This window comes from Staurois parvus, unplaced genomic scaffold (assembly GCF_062004578.1).
Source record: "Staurois parvus isolate SC_StPar_1 unplaced genomic scaffold, SC_StPar_1.0 ptg000827l, whole genome shotgun sequence".
Lineage (NCBI taxonomy): Eukaryota > Metazoa > Chordata > Amphibia > Anura > Ranidae > Staurois > Staurois parvus.
In genome coordinates, this window is record NW_028318623.1 from 4,331,008 (window position 1) to 4,350,731 (window position 19,724).

The following is a 19,724-nucleotide window of genomic DNA, read 5'->3' on the forward strand; positions in this document are numbered from 1 at the left end:
GCTCAATTAACCTCAATGCCTTTTCAGTTCAGCTGATGTCTGGCCAGCTATAACCCAACTTCATAAAAAAAAATTCCATTTAAAGCCAGCCATAGAGAGAGTGATATTCTTTCTTGCAACTATGGGTTGTAGGATAGAAAATCGCTTGATTCCCCCATCAACACAGTCAGTGTCTATGGGGGAATTCTTCCCGTGGAGTCATTGTGTTCTCCCATGAGAACACAGTAATTACTGCTAGAACGTATAATAGCCACTAGCAATTATCACATCTACAATACGACAGGCTGGTTGTACCCAAGTCGATCAATCAACTTGGGTACATTCAACCATGCCCATACATGGTTCGAATCTCTGCTGGTCCCTGCTAAACCAGGGCTGAGATTCGAACCGTCTATGGCCAGCTTAATTTTGGATATTGCAGTTAGGGGTTGGTATATATTTATATTGTTGGCATCCCTGTTGGGGAGTTTTCAGTTTAGATCCTTTGAGGACCAGAAGTGATTGGAAATGTTTCCAAAGGGAATTAAAAAAAAGGCTGGTTGTACCCAAGTTGATCAATCAGACAACTTGGGTACATTCAGCCTGCCCATACATGGTTCAAATCTCTGCCGGTCCCTGCTAAACCAGGGCCAAGATTTTAACCGTCTATGGCCGGCTTAATTTTGGATATTGCAAGTAGGGGTTAAAGCTTCTGGCAGGAAGATATTTATATTCTTGGCATCCCTGTTGGGGATTTTTCAGTTCAGATCCTTTGAGGACCAGAAGTGATTGGAAATTTTTCCAAAGGGAATTAAAAAAAAGACTGGTTGTACCCAAGTTGATCAATCAGTCAGCTTGGGTACATTCAACCTGCCCATACATGGTTCGAATCTCTGCTGATCCCTGCTAAACCAGGGCCAAGATTCGAACTGTCTATGGCCGGCTTAATTATGGATATGCAGGTGGGGGTTGGAGCTTCTGGCAGGAAGATATTTATATTGTTGGCATCCCTGTTGGGGATTTTTCAATTCAGGTCCCTTGATGACAAGAAGTGATTGGAAATTTTTCCAAAGGGAATTAAAAAGAAAACGAAAAAAAAGTAGATTGTTAGAATTCTGCAGTTTGTCCATGCCTGACGTTCCTGGTGATACCTACCCCTCCCATGGGTTAGTAGAAATAGTAAGTGAGAGGACATTTCCCAGTTGCATTACAGGAAAAAAATTAAGATCTGCCTACCAATATTGGAAAGATAAAGACTCAAATGTTTGAAGGTGGTCATTGCCAAGGCCCGAATAGAAATACCTTTTCAGATATTTTACATATTAAAATATATATTCAAACCTAAAAAAATTCAAAAAGACAACCAGTCACTTTTTAAATTTTGCACTGAACATAATATTACTTGAAGCAAAGGCCTATTTTCCATATTGTGTGGCTGAACACAGCTTTCAAGCAATCTTCGGCCAGTTCATTGATCCTGAGGTACCAAGCCTGCAGGACAGATAGGTTTCCTACTAAGTAGATGTTAATAAACAGAGAGGCTTTTCTGAAGAGGAAAGCAATTAACAGAACATATGACCTACATCTGTCTAGCGTGACATGTATAGTGCATTAAGTATCATATATAGCTATCTATCTCGGGTCCAGGATTGACTGGCTAGAGGCTCTCCATGTTAGAGAAGTGAAATGCCCATTTGTCTTTCCTCAGCTTGATCTCCAATCTATTGCTGTGATTCAATGTGCTGTAAACTAGGATCGGGTTGTGGCAGATACCTATTACAGAACATTTAGAGACAATTAATTTATGTCTGATGGGAAATGCGAAGCACGGTGAAGAAATGTACAGTGGTGGTCATGGATAGCTCATGTAAATAATTAATTCTGGGGGCACATATTTCAATTTTGTTAAAAGTTTTGGTTTCAGCATTTGATATTAGGTGTATTTCCAGTTAATACTTTTTTTTTAAGTTTTGGGGAAGAACTAAACTCTTTATTTGTTTTTACTGATATATGGAGTGCTATTAGAGAGATTTTCCCTCTCTTGGACACTAGGCATGGTCTAAGCTAGGGGTCTCCAAACTATTAATAATAAGGTGTAACCCTGGATTCTGAACTATCCTTTCAGGCCCACATCCAATCCCTGTCCAAATCATGCCGCCTCAACCTCCGCAACCTCTCCAGAATACGCCCCTTTTTAACCAATGATACCACAAAGCTCCTAATTCACTCCCTGGTCATCTCTCGCCTTGACTACTGCAACTCCCTCCTTATTGGCTTACCTTTTCATAGGCTGTCCCCCCTCCAGTCCATCATGAATACTACTGCCAGGCTCATCCACCTTACCAACTGTTCAGTGTCTGTTACCCCTCTCTGCCAATCCCTCCACTGGCCTCCATCCCTCTCTGCCAATCCCTCCACTGGCTTCCACACGCTCAATGAATAAAATTCAAAATACTAACAACAAATTACAAAGCCATCCACAACTCTGCCCCCAGCTACATCACCAACCTGGTCACAAAATATCAACCAAGCCGATCTCTTCAATCCTCCCAAGACCTTCTGCTCTCTAGTTCCCATGTCACCTCTTCCAATGCTCGCCTCCAGGACTTCTCCTGAGCTTCTCCCATCCTATGGAACTCCCTACCCCAATCTGTCCTGCTATCTCCTAATCTATCCATCTTTAGACGATCGATTCTGATGGAGACCTCAATATAAAGAGGGGTCTCAGAGGTAAGAATGACCTCTGATGGGGATTCTGATATAAGGGGGTACTCCAACGGGGATTCTGATTGGGGGGAGATCACACTATGGGGGGGTGGGCTCTGATGGGGACCCTAATGTAAGGGGGGATTCCGATGGGGATTCTGCTGTTGGGGAGGGTTCTGATGGAGACCACACTATGGGGGTGGGCTCTGATGGGGACCCTAATGTATGGGGGGACTCCAATGGGGATTCTGATGTGGGGGAGAGTTCTGATGGAGACCACACTATGAGGGGGGTGGGCTCTGATGGGGACCCTAATGTAAGGGGGGACTCCGATGGGGATTCTGATGTGGGGGAGGGTTCTGATGGAGACCACAATATAGGGGGGACTCTGATGTGGACCGTGATATAAGGGGGGACTTGGATATAGGGGGGATTTATCATGCTGATTACATAAGGATTAACGTAAAAGTTATTAATTCATTTGAAAATACTGTTTTTCGTGAATATTAGTATGCGATATGGCCCTCGTACTCAAAAGTTTGGAGACCCCTAGACTAGACTAAAAGTATAGTCGTCCTTCAAACAGAATTCGTACATTAACAGAATCCACGTTTAAAGATGATGAGTAAAGAGAACCTGCCATTTGAAACACTGGTACTTTGAGCTTAACCAATGTACAACCAATCAGTGTCCCAAGAGTCAGTGATGTCACAGATGGCCCCTCTTATCAAGTATAGCTAAACTAGGGTCTGACTATGTGCAAAAGGGCTGTCAGAGATTCACCCCATGCCCCTCTAGACCCTTCAATCTCTGAAGCCATCGTGCTGAAATAAATAGAATGTAGAATTAATAGGGACTTCCAAATAACCAGTCAAAAGACTTATCTTAAGCATGTTTCATGTGACAAACAAGCTAAGGCCATTTATCTTGTGTGACAAACAAGCTAAGGCCATTTATCTAATATTTAGTGACACTGCTTAAACTGTGTAATGTGGATTGCCGTTGTATTTTTTTTTTTTCATCTTCTGCAACATACTGTTGCTTTCAGAAATCTGTTCAATGCTTTATTAATGGCCCTGTCTGTTGGCTCTGATGAGCACTGCTAATTACAAATTTTTTCTGTTGCAGAAGCCTTGATTAATTCTTCTGTATGAATAAACACAGCTACATTTACAACATGATTTGTAAACCCCTCCCCAGCCTAATGCAGCATTTACCGCAGTTTTCTTTGTCACGTACTTGTATAGAGCTGTACTCTATGCACTTTATTATTATTATACAGTATTTATAAAGCGCCGATAGTTCGCTCAGCGCTGTACATTACAAAGGGGGACAGATCATAGAGGCCATAGATAATAGGAGGCTGGGAAGGCAGGGAATAATGTATCCAAGGTTCCCAAACCTTAAAGAATCTCAGATGAGAATCTTGAAGAACGCTAGACATCTGTTCATTGGTCAGCATTATTATTATTATACAGTATTTATAAAGCGCCAATAGTTCGCTCAGCGCTGTACATTACAAAGGGGAACAGAACATGTGACAGAACAATACCAATACAATGCAAAACATGAGGGGATTGAGGGCCCTGCTCTTTCGAGCTTACAATCTAGGAGGGAGGGGATGGTGGTACAGGAGGAGATAGCTGTGGGGGATGGAGTGGTAGGAGGAGTGGAGGAGGTTGGCAAGTTAGCAGGGGGTGGGGTAGGCTTCCCTGAAGAGATGGGTTTTCAGTGTGTGCCTAAAGGAGAGGAAAGTAGGTGATAATCTGATGGGTTGGGGCAGGGAGTTCCCGAGGATGGGTGACACCCTGGAGAAGTCCTGGAATCGGGCATGGGAGGAGGAGACCAGGGAACTAGAGAGAAGGAGGTCTGGTGAGGAGCGGAGTGTGCGTGTTGGGTGGTATTTGGAAATTAGGTCAGTGATGTAGTACGGGGCAGCATGGTGGGCGGCTTTGTACGTCAGTGTTAGGATTTTGAATTTGATCCGTTGCGCAATCGGAAGCCAGTGGAGGGATTGGCAGAGGGGGTGGCGGAGATGGAGCGGTTGGAAAGGTGAATGAGTCTGGCAGCCATATTCAGGATCGACTGAAGCGGGGATAGCCAGCGGTGAGGCAGGCCAGTGAGGAGGGAGTTGCAGTAGTCGAGTCGTGATATGATGAGGGAGTGGATGAGCTGTTTAGTGGTTTCTGGGGTTAGGAACGTGTGTATTTTGGCGATGTTGCGGAGGTGGAGTCTGCACGAGTTTGTTAAAGATTGGACTTGGGGCTGGAAGGATAGGTTGGAGTCCAGAATGACACCAAGTACTCTGGCCTGCGGGGCGGGTTTGATGGTGGCATTGTTGGACGTGATGGAGAAGTCAATGGGGGGTGGTGTCCGGGCTGGGAGGAAGACAAGAAACTCGGTTTTGGAGAGGTTCAGTTTAAGGAAATGGAGCGACATCCAGTCAGATATGTTGCTCAGTAGGTGTGTGATTCGGGTGGAGACTGAGGGGGTGAGGTGGGGGGTTGAGAGATAGATTTGTGTGTCGTCGGCATAGAGGTGGTAGTTGAAGCCTTGAGAGTGTATGAGTTGGCCAAGGGAGGAGGTGTAGATGGAAAAGAGAAGGGGCCTGAGGATGGAGCCTTGAGGGACCCCAACAGAGAGGGGGAGTGAGGGGGAGGTGGTAGCATTATAGGTACCAAGTGTTGTCCCAGCCCTGATGTCCTTGGTGCCACTGACCACTGTTTTAAAGGGATTTTGTAGTGTTTTTGCATTGTTTATTGTATTCAGGACTAAATATTTAAAATAATTTTACATCAAAGCGGTTCTAAAGGTACAAGTTTTATTGCCGTAATGCATTCTTTGGGGGAACTCGGCGAAGGGGGGAGGGGCCGGGAGCGCCGATAAGGGACCCCAGAAGAGGAGAATTGGGGCTGCTTTGTGCAAAACCCTTGCACAGAGCAGAACATTATAATGTTTGTTATTTAAAAAAAAATTCCTTTGGAACCGCTTTAATTCAGCAATAGCTGGGTTAGTGGTTAGCACTTCTGCCTTGCAGCAATAGGGTCCTTGGTTTGAATCTGGCAAGGACACCATCTGCATGGGGTTTACATTTTCTCCGTGTCCTTGTGTGGGTTTCCTCCAGGTACTTCATTTTCTTCCTACACCCCAAAAACATGCTGGTGGGTCAATTGGCTCCTTTCTAAACTGGTTCTATTACGTACATATATCTCATAGGGACCTTCTAACTCCAAAGGTATAGGGACCTTAGGCTGTAAACTCCTTCAGAGTGAGGAGGGATATAAATGTACAGAGTGCAAAGCACTGCATATTTACCACTTGAGGACAGCAGGAGGTACACTTGAGATGATTCTCCTGTTTTTTTACCAAGCTGACCTACCACTATGCTGTGAAATATGTTCTCCTGCTATTAAATCAGAACTAAACTGTTATTTTATAATAAATTATTCCTGTGTAATACACACTCCACAAGAAAGGAAAACTGGCTGCTTGTAAGGTATGTCAACTTTATTTAAGCTACTTTGTTGCTATTTTTCACCATGAAATAAGGATCCCTCTGCAAAGCGAGCAAGTACTTACCTGTCCTGTTCCCCATTCTTCTGAACTCCCCTGGATATAAGAGATAATCTCACTAAAAGATCATCATTTGGATTTCTTTGGGTGTGTTAGATGCCTGGTCCCCCACATTCTGTTGTGGTTCCTTCCACTGCTCCCTGTGTCCTGTAGTGAGGAGGATGAAACCACAGAGAGCAACAGGGGGTGCCAGTATCCGACACTCACAGAAAATGTCATATGCTGATCTTTGAGCAGCATAGTAAAATGCAATGGGGTTGGTTCAGGTGAATATTAATGGTTAAATTTTCATGGAAACCTTTAATTCATGTTTTAAAATAGTCGCCTTAACTTTGCTATGTAATAAAAAAATGAGGCTGTAGCACAACCCTAAATAAAAAAAACAGCCTCGGCCAGTTGTTCTTTTTTTTTGGATTCTGCATAGAATGGGATTTGTGTTGATTCCAGGCTAGCACGCAGGGGTAGTGAAGTTCAGTTTGGATTACTTGATGGATCTTTGCTGAAAAAAAAAATGAATTTTTTTTGTGGCAATAAATTAAATCAATCATTGAATTGATATTGTTTCACAGAAAACACTGCAGGAGTGCTAAATTCAAAATCTGCTCAGTTCACCCTAAAGGTGAAGTTTATTCTACTTATAGTCTTCCTTTCCTGGTTCCTCCTTTCTCCTCTGTCAACATGCTACTTAAATTGTTAAATAAAGTTAGTAAAACCAGAAGGCCACTGCTGGGTTAAAAGGGGAGTGCAGGCATGGGAATCATTTTGGAAAGTTAAAGGATTTAAGAAGGTGGGGTACTTACTTAATGGATGTGGCCTGACAAGAATAGGTGGGGTTTCAGGAAGTTGTAGGCAGGAGAGTTCTTGGAGAATTTCAGTTGGAGGACGAAAGACATCCGGGAATCTTCCTGCCCTCCCCCTTTTTACACTTCATATTAGAGTTGATTTACTAAAACTGGTGCACTCAGAATCTGGTACAGCTGTGCATGGTAGCCAATCAGCTTCTAATGTCAGCTTGTCTAATGTCTGGCACAGGGGCGGACTGACCATTGGGGCCTCGGGCACTGCCCGAGGGCCCAGGGTCAGTAGGGGGCCCCATGAGATGCCCCTAGTACCTTTTGAAGGCTTTTTTGGGTGTGGGTTTGAGTGTGGGTGAGGACACAGGGGCCCCATGATCCCCTATTGCTCGGAGGCCCCATGATTTGTCAGTCCGCCCCTGGTCTGGTAATTATCTCTGAGTCGGTGTGGTGTGGTTGAAGGCCAAGGTAGGCTTGTCGCAGGAACAAATTTTAAAAATTGCCCACAAGGACATTGAAGCCCCATTCACATTGTATTGAAGGCCATTTTGATTTTTTATTTGTTAGTTATATTTTTGTTAATAAAGTGTCTGCTGCGACCATTACAACTCCAATCGATGTTGGTGTGATTTATTTAGGTAGGGATGTTTAGTGGCGGAGTGGTCAGGTAGCATGAGTGCCAGAAATTCATCTTCAGTACCCTAGTTAAGACTTTCTGTTTTCATTACATACTTTTTTTTACCCCAGGCAGCCATTCATTTTGCCCTTATAATTTGTCACTGACAGTAATACCTGTATCCATATACACTATTTTGCCAATAGTATTGGGCCGCCTGCCTTTACACACACATGAACTTTAATAGCATCCCAATTTCAGTCTGCAGGATTCAATATTGAGTTGGCCCCGCCCTTTGCAGCTATAACAGCTTCAACTCTTCTGGGAAGGCCGTCCACAAGGTTTAGGAGGGTGACTATGGGAAGGTTTGACCATTCTTCCTGAAGAACATTTGTGAGGTCAGGCACTGATGTCGGGGGAGGAGGCCTGGCTCGAGTCTCCGCTAAAATTCATCCCAAAGGTGTTCTATCGGGTTGAGGTCAGGACTCTGTGCAGGCCAGTCAAGCTCCTGTACCCCAAACTCGCTCATCCATGTCTTTATGGACCTTGCTTTGCGCACTGGTGCACAGTCATGTTGGAACAGGAAGGGGCCATCCCCAAACTCTTCCCACAAAGTTGGGAGCATGAAATTGTCCAAAATGTCTTGATATGCTGACACCTGAAGATTTTCCTTCACTGGAACTAAGGGGCCATGCCCAACCCCTGAAAAACAACCCCACAACATACCCCCCCCACCCACCAAACTTTACTCTTGGCACAATGCAGTCAGGCAAGTATTGTTCTCTGGCAACTACAAAACCCAGACAAGTCCATCGGATTGCCAGACAGAGAAGCGTGATTTGTCACTCCAGAGAACACGTCTCCACTGCTCTAAAGTCCAGTGGCGACTGACGCTTTGCATTGCATTTAGTGATGTAAGGCTTGGATGCAGCTGCTCGGCCATGGAAACCCATTCCATGAAGCTCTCTATGCACTGTTGTTGTGCTAATCTGAAGACAACGTGAAGTTTGGAGGTCTTTAGCTATTGACTCTGCAGACAGTTGGTGACTTCTGCGCACTGTATGCTTCAGCATGCGCTGACCTCACTCTGTCATTTTACGTGGCCTACCACTTGGTGACTGAGTTGCTGTTGTTCCCAGTTGCTTCCACTTTATTATAATACCACTAACAGTTGACTGTGGAATATTTAATAGCAAAGAAATTTCACGGATGGGCATATTGCACAGGTGGCAACCTATCACGTTACCACACTTGAATTCACTGAGTTCCTAAGAGCAGCCCATTCTTTCACAAATGTTTGTAGAAGAGGTCTTCATGCCTAGGGGCTTGATATTATACACCTGTGGCCATGGAGGTGATTGGGACACCTGAAACCAAAGATTTGGAGGGGTGACCCAATACTTTTTGGCAATATAGTGTATCTTTGGTGCAGACTGGATTACATATACCAAGATTGGTTTGTTTCTTCTAATACTGATATATCCAAATACCTTAATATAGATAGATAGATAGATAGATAGATAGATAGATAGAGTAAAAACACTCGTTACCCTCTTAATTGCATTCGGAAGCGTGGGCTTTTTAAAAAGAACTATTCATCACAGCAAAGAGTACAAACAAGAGGCGTATAAAAAGGGGATTTTAACTCTGGTATTTTTAATCTCTTTACAAGTTAATTACGGGATTGACTTTCTAGGAAAATAACAAACTAAATGGCCAAACTAAATTATCAAGAATGTAAATGAACCTCCCGTGTTTGCGCACAGTTGTCAGAGCAGAGATAATTACAGTCCATTGCTGAAATCCTTTTTTATTATTGTACAACATGAATGACACTTGTAAGGACTGCCATTGTGATGGGACCAAAGACATTTGTTCTCAAGGGAACCAAAAGTAGAATTCATTTAAAGCCTTACAAAGGGAGTTATAGAAAATCTACAATTTCATTACTGGCCTATTATGTAAGTATTGATTTTTTTTTAGCCAATAATCAAAAGCCATCTAGCTGATCAGATAGTGATTGATTTGCTTGTACGTGAGTGGTGGGGCCTGAGTCAACAAATCCAAATTCTTGTTCTTTGGGTTGTCCTTTGGGGTTTGGATAGAGTGTTTATTTTTAATTTTCTTTTAGGAACTCTAGTCTGGATAAAAATACTGGTTGAGTTGTTTAGATTTATAAATATAATGTATTGACAATCATAAAAATGAAAAAGTTGTTAAAAATTAAGTCCTGCTTAGGCTTAAGATTTCCACAAATGGGATAGATAAACATTATAGCTCTGCTGCAGCTTTTTAGGGTGAATTATTTCGGGTTTCTCTGCTATTGTAGAATTAATGAAACATAGCCTAAGCAGATTATCAGCTCGGTGAGCAAGGCAGAATTGACATTGAGGTTTGTAAGATATTTCTAACTAGACTCTGCTTGCAAGTTACACGTAACAATAAAAGAACTCCAGTGAACATCATTATACTGTATAATCATTGAACAATCATTAAAGTGGTTCTACAGGCTGAAGGTTTTTTGTCTTCATGCATTCTATGCATGAAGGTGAAAAACTTTCTGTGTGCAGATTCCCCCTTAGCCACTCCTTATACTTACCTGAGTAAGAAGATGAGGATCGGGGCTGCTCTCTGCAAAACCATTGCACAGAGCAGGTAAGTATTTAAAAAAAGCTAAGCCTTTAGCCTTTCACTTTAAATGTTTTTTAGTGGTTCATGCTGTTTATCCTTGACATATTGCTTTGAGGTAGGACGACACTTTTCTGGTCACAAGCCACCAGTCAACCGTGTTGACTACGGTCATTGATGTTGGTATGCAATAGACCAACCTTTCTCAACCAGGGTGCCCAGGAAACCTTGGGGTGCCTTGAGGTTTCTTCAGGGGTGCCTTGAGGTTTTTTCAGGGGTGCCTTGGCAACATGTCTAAAAATTGCCCAAAACTTGTAAACAAGCCAGCTGGTGGATCAAACTTGCCTTTTAGTTACACAAAGCCACAGGTTTTCATTGTGCACCATTATGACCTTCTAGCCACCGCCTTGACAACCAATGACATTATCAGTTGATAAGGAGGATGTCAGCTGCTGCACAGCATCCTAGTTTGACCTTCCTCTGCCCCTCTCCATCAGTGCTTGGGGCACATCAGCTCAGTGATGGAGAAAAGCGGAGGGAGAAGAGAGACACTGGAATACCAATCAGTACCGGTTTGCAAGAGCTTTATTCATTTTTTGGAAAGATAAATCACCTCTAATGTTGGGTGTCCTACATGTGTGGATGTTGCTGTATTATATAAAACTATTAGAATAGTTTTTCATATTTTAAAATGGGGTGCCTCAAGACTCTCCATAATTTTAAAGGGGTCCTCAAGACTCTCCATAATTTTATAGGGTGCCTCATGACTGTCCCTAATTTTATAGAGTGCCTCAAGACTCTCCATAATTTTATAGGGTGCCTCAAGACTGTCCATAATTTTATAGGATGCCTCATGACTGACAATGTATTTTGTTTCTCTACTATTTATATCTGCAGTACTTTTATACTGCTTTTTTGTAACCAAATATTAACATTTTCAATAAAAGGAATTTTACAAAGAACTATTTTTTAATGCTTGAGGTGATTGTAGCCATATTAGTGCACTTGTTACAAAAACAGTTGGGTACTGTCTGTGATACTTTTTTGTTTGCAAAAACATCCATAAATAAACGTTTGGGACATACCCCCTTCTCAGTACTGCTTGGATCTTGAAGAAGGGGTACGCCCTGAAAGCTTGTCCTGAAAATTTGTATGTTAGTACAAATAAAGAAAATATCATGGACAGTACTCATTTTTAAATGCAAATAGTATAAGTGGCTAAAGTTGACTTTGCATCATTATTCTGTCCCCCCTTGCACTGTAGAACTCAAACTAAGGCTGGCCATACATTATACAATTATCTGCAGATTTTCTGCCCAATTTCCTTTAGATTTACCTTCAACTATGTAGTGCAAGGGCCTGCCTAATTGGATACAACTGAAAGTGTTGTTTAGGTTTGTCCTCCTATTATATGGTTTTTGGTAAATCTAAACCAAAAATCTGCAGATAATTGTATAATGTATGGCCAGCCTAAGAGAGGGTGGGGAAGCATTAGATGCAAATCAGGAACATGCCAAGAGAAGGAGAGGCAAGAGAGTACCTCATCAGTCTTCTCCTGTTTCTTCATTGTCCATTCACTGATTAGGGGGGGAGGGTTAGGGAGCTGACCAAGTTGCATTGCATAACTAAGAGCAAAGTCAAGTCACCAGTCTGGCAAGGTTCTCTAGTAGAGCTGTTTAAATTTCATGACTAGCCAGACAGAAATTCTTTGGCAAAACCACTCACATATCTGTAATTTAGTTGTGTATTTAGCAATTTGTTGGCAGAGTAGCTGTAGCCTCCCTGGCGGTATTCCCGAGTGTAGCTTGGGGTAAATTTTCAGCACCACAAGCGGTAACCCCGAGCTACACTCGGGCTTACCATGCGGCGCTGCTCCGCGATCCCTCGGTCACTTACCTTGTCCTGCGCTCCCGCGATGTCCCTACTGCAGTGTCTTGCATGCAATGTAATCCGGCAGATGCCGGCATCTGTCATCTGGGTTCCGTCCTCTGCGAGTGTCGAGACGTACGGGGGACAGAACGGCGGGAAATTTGAAAATGACAAAAGGTAACATTCACAAAAATCCCTAAAATCACATAGTATAACATTCCTGTATCAAACCATTTCACATACATTTTGTCCCGAGTGCTTTGTCCGGCGCCCTGCCTGCATTTTTACTGTTCTTTCTGCCTGGAAACTGAGAAACGCCCATGGCGTCCAAAAAGCGTCCCTTTAGGTCAAAAGCGGTTTTAGACCGGCTAGAGAACAGCGATAGTAAATCAGAACCACTTGCAGAATTGAGTGATAATGATTCGTGGGGGAAATTCCTCATCAGACACTGAAAACAATTCTGCGACTTTGCTCAGTGATGTGCGAACTTGGCGCTCTATTTCAAATTTCAGTGTTTTTGGATTGATTATATTAATGAATTAAATTTATTATTATATTATTTTTATGATTATTTATTAAATTATAATTTATGATTTTGTGTTTCAAGTTTTATCATACCCAGGATGTTTAATAGACTCTTGTTCGGACAGATTTCAGTGAGTTATTCCTAAGAATTACAGGCCTACAATAAAAACGCCAAATTTCCATGCAAAATAATGGTACCGCTTTCAGCACCAAAAATCTGAAATAATCATACCGCTGGGAGGTTAAAGTGGTTGTAAAGGCTTAAGGTTTTTTACCTTCATGCATTCTATGCATGAAGGTAAAAAACCTCTGTGCAGCATCCCCCCCAGCCCCCCAATACTCACCTAAGCCCCCTCTCGATCCAGCGATGTGCACTGGAGTCTTGGCAGTCCCGGGACTCCCTCCCCTCTTCGGCTGAGACAGCAGCAGCATTAGCTCCCGCTGCTGTCAATCACAGCCAGTGAGCTAATGAGAAGAGAGAGGGAGTGGGGCTGAGCAGCAGCTGGGACGTAAGCATGCTCAGGTGCCCTCATAGCAAGCTGCCCGACAAAAGGGTGGGGCCAGGAGCACCGGGAGGGGATCTGAGAAGAGGAGGATCTGCTCTGTGCAAAACCTCTGCTCTGCAAAACCACTGAACACAGCAGGTAAGTATAGGCATGTTTTTTATTTATTTTTATTTTTTTAATTTGAGCCTTTAGAATCCCTTTAACCTCCCTAGCGGTCTGATTATTTCCATATTTCTGTGCTGAAAGCGGTACATTTTTTTGCATGGAAATATGTATTTTTCTTATTGTAGGCCTGTAATTTTTAGGAATAACTCACTGAAATCTGTCCGAACAAGAGTCTAGTAAACATCCCGGGGATGATAAAACTTGAAACACAAAATAATAAATTATAATTTAATAAATAATCATAAAAATAATAATATAATAATAATAAATGTAATTCAATAATATAATCAAACCAAAAACACTGAAATTTGAAATATAGCGGCAAGTTCGCACATCGCTGAGCAAAGTTGCAAAATCGTTTTCAGTGTCTGATGACAAATTTCCCCCACGAATCATTATCACTCAATTCTGCAAGTGGTTCTGATTTACTATCGCTGTTCTCTAGCCGGTCTAAAACCGTTTTTGACCTAAAGGGACGCTTTTTGGATTCCATGGACGTTTCTCAGTTTTCAGGCAGAAAGAACAGTCAAAATGCAGGCAGGGCGCCGGACAAAGCACTCGGGACAAAATGTATGTGAAATGGTTTGATACAGGAATGTTATACTATGTGATTTTAGTGTATTTAGTGAATGTCATTTTTTCACATTTTTAAATTTCCCGCCGTTCCGTCCCCCATATGTCCCGACGTCGCAGGGAACGGAACCCGGAAGACAGATGCGGGCATCGGCCGGAGGACATTGCCGGGGACACTGCAGGAGGGACATCGCGGGAGCGCAGGACAAGGTAAGTGAAGAACAGATCCCGAAGCAACGCTGCATGGTATTCCCGAGTGTAGCTCAGGATTACCGCTTGTAGTACTGAAACTTTACCCCGAACTACACTCGGGAATACCGCCAGGGGGGTTAATAGCAAAAAGTTTTTTTCTCAAAGTTGTCAGTCTTTTTTTTTATAGCGCAAAAAATAAAAACTGCACAGGCGATCAAATACCACCGAAAGAAAGCTCAATTTGTGGGAAAAAAGGAGATAAATTTAATTTGGTGCAGCGTTGCATGACCGTGCAATTGTCAGTTAAAGTAACACAGTGCTGTAACGCAAAAAAATGTCCTGGTCAGGAAGGGGGGTAAATCCTCTGGAGGGCAAGTGGTTAATATTAAAAGAGAGAGTTTAGTTCCACTTTAAATAGTAACGTTGACTGTGCGACTGTGTAAAATATGCATTGTGCTGTAAATTGCTAAAGAATGGAGAAATTGCACATATAAACAATACGGGTCACTTGTTAAGATTCAGGGCAAACATTCACAGAGAATTTTAAATTCAAGTCCTGCTCATTAACACGGCGTAGGAATTGTAATGCATCTCCTGGTATTGTTCAGTATCAAAAATCCATTAGTTTTCAAAATGAAAAGAAATGTTCTAAAAGAAGTAATAAATGTAATTTACATGGGATTCTAAAGTGGTAAATACTTTGCCATTATCTTGTCGATGATGAAATTGTATCAGTTGTTATGGTAACCATATAATAAGTCTCTGCAGATAATGTACAGCAGCCATCCGCATTATGAAAAAAAATACATGGCTGTGCAGAAAGAATATTTGTGTGGATGTTCACAAAGAGATCTGCAGATCTTTGGTGCTTTTGCTGTTTTAGGTGCTGCACCACCTTATCTGCACCTATCCGTAATTTAGATACCTACCTTACATTACTGCTGTGTATTCTGGATGAGGCCTTTACATCTGATTGAAAGACATTTGAAACTGAAAATGGCTGAACAACAGGAATTCATCAAAAGATATTTATGGGGTGCTGTTGGATTGACCTAAAGAGGTGTATTCTGACCATTTTGTGTTGATTTTTGCCAGCTTGCGTGACTGAAGGCAATCTCAGAAATACCTCTGTAGCTTGGGTTCAAGGGTTAGGAATGTTCCCGGAGGCTGGCAGCTCTGGATGAAAGCTTTTTTTATTCTTTACCCACAATGGATTAGTCATTATACACATCAAAAAGGAAACCTGCTTACATGGTAAGCATACCTACTAGAATACTTTGAAATTCATTGACTTGAATGGTTTGCAGCAAGGTTCCAAAGGAAGGGTAAGGTTACATCATCTTCTGCTGCAATTCTGTGTTTTGTAAAACTCTTATTGAACTCTTGAATCTTCACACAATGCTTGCCATAAACCTTAACCAATTCAGTACCGGGCACTTTTACACCTTCCTGCCCAGGCCAGTTTTCAGGTTTCAGCGCTCTCACACTTTGAATGACAATTGCGCGGTCATACAACATTGTACCCAAACTAAAATTTTATCATTTTCTTCACACAACTAGAGCTTTCTTTTGGTGGTATTTAATCACCGCCGGGGTTTTTATTTTTAGCTAAATTAACAAAAAGAGACTGAAAATTGTGAAAAAAAACACGTTTTTCTTTGTTTCTGTTATAAAAGTTTGCAAATAAATAATTGTTCTTCATAAATTTAGGCCGAGATGTATTCTGCTACATGTCTTTGGTGAAAATAACCCAAATTAGGATGTATTTTTTAGTTTGTAGGAAAGTTATAGAGTTCACAAACTATGGGATAGATCTGAATATTGATCAATCCTGAAGTACTGACAGCCAATCTAATTTCTTGAGGTCCAAGAATGTCAGAACAGTACAGATATCCCCCAAATGACCCCTTTTTGCAGAGTAGACAGTCCGACGTACTTCATAAGAGGCATGGCGAGTTTTTTGAAGTTGTATTTTTTTGTCATAATTTTTCGGAAAATGAAAAAATGTAAAAAATTATTTTCACTATTTTTTTTTTACATACTGTCACCAGTGCAGTACAGCGTCATCATATAACTGGCATGGTGGTGATCAGGGACACTGACTGGTGACAGTATGAAAAAAAAATATTTTTTTTTTAATTTTTTACATTTTTTTATTATTTTATATTTTTTATTACATTTTTTTTCTTTATATTAAGATTTTTTTTTCATATTTCACTATGTCCAAAGTAGTACAATGTTACCATAGCAACATTGTATTACTTTGGGGAACTGATCAGTATTTTTTTTTTTTTTTACATAATTTGCTTATAGCAAAGAATTACTTTCCTATAAGCAAGCATTTACCTGAATGACATCGATTCATTCAGGGTTTTTTTTTTGCTTAGCTGTGATTTGGCCACAGCTAATCACATGACATGTGCATGTGATCGCTGTGACCATTCACAGCTAGACACTAGTATACAATGGATGGCATGAATGAAGCCATCCATTGTATACAACTGTCATGTGACCTGCTGTGATTGGTAACAGCAGGTCACATGGTACTGGCAAAAGGGGCCGGTACTCAGATCTGTCATCGGCCGTGTCTGAGGTACACTGCCGGTGACAGATCGCGCCGCTGCGCGGCTCTGCAAGCGCATAAACTGCGCATGCCTGGGAGGATGCCATATGGCGTCCACCCGGAAATCTACAGCATTTTGCCGGACACCAAACGACTAATGGCCGGGCGGCTATTGATTAAAGTAACACAAAGGCTCATTTTTTAAAAAATTAACAAACATGACATAGTTACCAATGCTGTGGAATAGTTTTGCGCAGAGCAGTCCTGATTCTCCTCTTCTTGGGTCCCCCACCGGAGCTCCTGGCCCCTCCCTCCTGCTGAGTGCCCCCATTGTAAGCTGCTTGCTCTGGGGACACTCGTACGTACTCACTCCCGAGCTCTGCTCTGTATGTCTGTAAGAGCCCAGCCCCCCCCCCCCTCAGCTACCTCCTTACTGGCTGTGATTGACAGCAGCAGGAGCCAATGGACAGTGAGAGAGACCCGAGGGACCCTCTTCTCTGTGCACAGCATTAGCTTGACATGGGGCTCAGGTAAATTTTAGGGGACTCTGATGAAGAGGTTCTGCCCCGAAACACGTCAGCCATTTGGAGGCCTACATTCCCCCAACAGCCACCATCTAGGCAGATTGGACCACGCTGTTTTTTTGTGATGTGCCTTTGATTTAATTTTTTGTGAGTATACTACTTTTTATTCAATAAATCTCATTTTTAGGAGGTAATGCACTAGGCATGTGCGCCCTGTTTTTTTCTTTGCACACAAATATTAAGGGGGCTGTGGGGAGAGCAGCACACAGATTTTTTTTTTACCTTCATGCATGGAATACATGAAGGTGAAAAGCCTTTAGTCTTTACAACCACATTAACCAGAAAGCCTTATGATTAGGTTGAAAGGCAGGTATGTGTGAGGGCTCTACCAGTCCATTTGATGAGAGCTTCCTAGCAAACGCAATGGCCAATTGTGCAGCTTTACCTCTCTTTAGGGTCTTCCTGTGCTCAACACTGGGATGTTTGATAATTCTATGGTATCTGTCAGAGGCAGCAATATAACCTATGGGTACTAATTCTTGCAACTTACTGCACGACTTTGGGTATCCATATGTTACGCCGTCCTGCAACCTTTTAATGGTTGAATGGCTTCAATATCTGTGAAGAGTGGCGCCTGCGATCCTGCCAAGCAAGAAGCGAAGAAATATCACAAGCACACCAAGGATTCCTTAAACGGGTCCAAAGCATTATTAAGTGGTCACGCGGTGCATACAAAAGCTTTGCACGCACCATGTGACCACTTAATAAAGCTTTGGACCCGTTTGAGGACTCCTTGGTGTGCTGGGGACAATTCTTCGCATTCAGTTTTCAGCCTGTGGTCACTGCAGCACCCATTCCCACTGAAAAGCCATCTTCGGGAATGTGTGCGTTGGGACTATTGTGATTTGTCAAGCAAGATTTCCCTGGATCTGCTGCATGGTAGTGGGTGGGCGTTCTAGTGTGATGTGGTTGTATCCAGGGGCAGACTGACAACTTATGGGACCCCCAGGCAATAGGGGATCATGGGGCCCTTGTGTCCTTGCCCAAACTCAAAAAAGCCTATCAAAAAGGTACCAGGGGCATCTCATGGGGCCCCCTACTGACCCCAGGCCCTTGGGCAGTGCCTGCGTTTCCAAATGGTCCGCCCCTGGTTGTATCATCAATGTTCAGTGGTCCATTAGGTTCTTCTGTACCTTCTCTCTTTCCTTGAAGAAGAGAGTGTCTCGAAACCTGTCGGAATATGAGAATACTATACCCAAGCTATTACTATGATCACTTATCATTTTAACATTTATTTATGTCTTTTTTAATAGATGTGGTATAATATATGCCAAAAATTTGTTTTTTTAATGTAATAATAGTCTGGATGACTGTAAAATCCCAACCTGCATAGTTTTTTGTTATTATACATTTCTGTGAAAAATCTTGAAGCTTTTGCATTACATGTATGCCTGACTGCCATGGGGGGCAAGAAAGGTATCTCTTTGCTTTAAATGTTTTATATATCCCCATGGACAGGGTTCTTTTAAAACTCATCAGTCCATCTCAATCAGGCTGTTTATTGGGACCAAGGGCAGATTGACCATTTGGAAACTTGGGCACTGCCTGAGGGCCTGGGGTCAGTAGGGGGGCCCCATGAGATGCCCCTGGTACCTTTTTCATAGGCTTTTTTGAGTTTGGGCAAGGATACAGGGGCCCCATGATCCCTATTGCCCAGGGGCCCCATGAGTTGTTAGTCCGCCCCTGATTGGGTCATACCTCATATACAGGGGCGGACTGACCATTTAGCCACTTGGGCACTGTCCGAGGGCCCGGGGTCAGTAGGGGGCCCCATGAAATGCCCCAGTACCTTTTTCATAGGCTTTTTTGGTTTGGGCAAGGACACAGGGGCCCCATGATCCCCTATTGCCCGGGGCCCCATGAGTTGTCAGTCCGCCCCTGCTCATATAGCCATCAGTGAGCTATAAAAAATGTGGAAAATCCATATGCAACTGTGTTTATGGCATATTTTTGTCTTAGTTGATGCAAATCATATATGTAAACTGGACAGTACTGTGTGATATAACTATATAATGACAACTTTTTGTTCACCACTTTGCTTGCTAATCCATGTTGCCTTTATTAAAGTATAACTAAAGGCAAATTTTTTCTTTTTTGCTTTGGATAGAGTGGAGAGGGATTAGAACCCCTGTCAGTTTTTATTACTGTCTGTGTCCCTCGTTAGGGTTGTCCTGTTTACGTTTATCATCGAAATTGAAAGTGAAAGAAAAATGCAAATTTTGAGTTGTCCCCAGAAAAGTAATAGAGGGGACACTAGTTCTGGAGACCTGGGAGTCCCAAGAATTTCCCTTAATTTTTAGGGATTTTCCTTAACTTTCTGTCTTGGCTATTTATTTATTTCAGGTACTTATATAGTGCTGTCAATTTACACAGCACTTTACATATATATTGAACATTCACGTCACTCCCTAACCCTCAAGGGGTATACAATCTAAGGTCCCTAACTCACAT

At 42.4% G+C, this 19,724-nt stretch overlaps 1 protein-coding gene across 3 annotated transcripts in view; it reads left to right on the forward strand.

The window, feature by feature from the left end:
* Positions 1-19,724, forward strand: part of SYT3 (synaptotagmin 3) — a 379,591-nt gene that overhangs the window by 357,284 nt on the left and 2,583 nt on the right. The window lies entirely within an intron of this gene.